The sequence below is a fragment of the Prosopis cineraria genome, unplaced genomic scaffold (genome assembly GCF_029017545.1).
Source record: "Prosopis cineraria cultivar Desert tree isolate PC_DT_omini unplaced genomic scaffold, ASM2901754v1 PC4, whole genome shotgun sequence".
Lineage (NCBI taxonomy): Eukaryota > Viridiplantae > Streptophyta > Magnoliopsida > Fabales > Fabaceae > Prosopis > Prosopis cineraria.
This window is the reverse complement of record NW_026555335.1, coordinates 22,565,101-22,567,058: the sequence shown is the minus strand read 5'-3', so window position 1 is coordinate 22,567,058 and position 1,958 is coordinate 22,565,101. Positions and strand designations below refer to the sequence as shown.

Genomic DNA, 1,958 nt, shown 5'->3' with positions numbered 1-1,958 from the left:
ATTAGATCCAGAAATTGAAAGGACTATTTCTAGATTGAGAAGATCACAACCTATTCTTGATTCTCATTTGGTTTGTAATTCAACAATGGAAGGTATCTTAGGACATGAGCATGTGCATAATGAGGGCCATGGGAATGGGAATGAGAATTTGCATGATGATGGCCATGTTAATAATGAATTTGAAGGCTTGCATAACCCTAGAGAGGAGAGGAGCATTAGGCAATTAACTCAACCTAATTGGCATGATAATCCTTATGGCTTATATGTTCCTCCTACTAATGTTCAATTTGAAATTAAATCCTCCTTGATTAATGCATTGCCTAAATTTCATGGGTTACCGGGAGAGGATTGTCATAGGTTTTTGCATACTTTCCTATTGGTTTGTGATACTATGAAGCCTATGCATGTAAATGTTGATGATGTTCAAGCTAAGGCTTTTGTATTTTCTCTTGAAGGTTTAGCAAAGGAGTGGTATTTCAACTACCCTTCTTATGTGAAAGTGAGCACATGGGCCGAGCTAAGAAGACTCTTCTTAGATAAATTCTTTCCAAATTCCAAGGTCACCAATTTGAGAAAGCAAATCTATGGGGTCCAACAAGGAGAGGATGAGAGTCTCTATGAGTATTGGACTAGATTCCAAGGCCTTTTGGCTAAATGCCCACACCATCAAATTTCTAGTGAGAATTTAGTCCAATATTTCTATGAGGGCTTGATTCCAAGAGACAAAGTTAACATTGATGCCGCTAGTGGTGGATGCTTGATTGACCTCACTTCCTTAAAGGCTTGGGAACTAATTGACAAGATGGCTTCAAGTGGTGCTCAATACTCTACAAGGGAAAAGAGAAATGTGAATATGGTAGGTTCCTCAGTTCTTAATGATTCATATGTGGACTTGCTAGCTGCCAAGATTGGGAGAATGTTGGCTCCACAAATATCTCAAGTGAGCAATGTAAGTACTTCTCAAGCACTTGTCCCTTATTCTTGTACTTTTTGTGACTCACCTATGCATGTAGAAAGCAATTGTCCTATTAAGTTTGAACAAGTAAATGCTATCTACAATGGAAAACAATCCTATGGTGGGAGGCAAGGGCAAGGAGCTTATTCTAATACTTACAACCCTTCATGGAGAGACCATCCTAATTTCTCCTATTCAAATCCAAATGTGGCTTTACAAGACAATCAACAAAGAGGATCCTATCAAAACACCTTTGGCCGTGACCCTCCACCTCATTTGTCTCAAGGTAGCTCTTCTCAAAGCTACAATCCAAGTGGTAATTCTCTTACACCTTCTTCTAATTCTTATAGTGATAGGAGGCTTGTTCCAATTGAGAGTTCTTCTAATTCGAACTCTTCTAATGATGTGAATGTGTTACGTAAGCAGTTGATTGAAATGAACTCTTTGTATAAAAACATGTATGATGGCTTAGGGAACAAGGTAGAGAGTATGGGTAACAAGTGTGAGAACATGAACTCTAAAATTGATGCCCTTACTTCTCAAATGAATATGCTTGCTAACCAATTAAGTGCAGCCAATGCTCAAGCCTCTACATTACCATCCAACACCGTTGCTAATCCTAAAGCTAATCTTAATGCTATCACATTGAGGAGTGGCAAGGAGTTGGGAGAAAGAGTACAAGAAGACAAAAGACAAGGGAAGGCCGAGAAGCCCTCTTTAAATTCTTCAATTGATGTTAATGTTTCTAGTTCTTCTTTTGCTCCTAATGATGCATCTTTTTGTAGAGATGATGAGGATGAAAACATTGAGGAGATCATATGTGAGCAACCACCATCTAAGGTGGAAAAGGGGACTATGGCCGAGTTGTTTAGTAAGGAAAAAGAGGGAGAGGCCGAGCAAAGTGAAACAAGAAAGGAGAGTTCAAGGAAGGAAGAAGGAAAGCAAAGTCAAGAGATTATGAAGAAGCTTCCTTTTCCACAAGCACAAGTGGTCCCTAAGCAAG

The 1,958-nt window shown here is 39.1% G+C and overlaps 1 non-coding gene across 1 annotated transcript; it reads right to left on the bottom strand.

Moving 5' to 3' along the window:
• Positions 1-565: 565 nt before the first annotated feature.
• Positions 566-672, bottom strand: LOC129310211 (small nucleolar RNA R71). The gene has a single exon (XR_008593049.1). It is a non-coding gene; the product is annotated as a small nucleolar RNA R71 (small nucleolar RNA).
• Between the last annotated feature and the right edge of the window lie 1,286 nt (positions 673-1,958).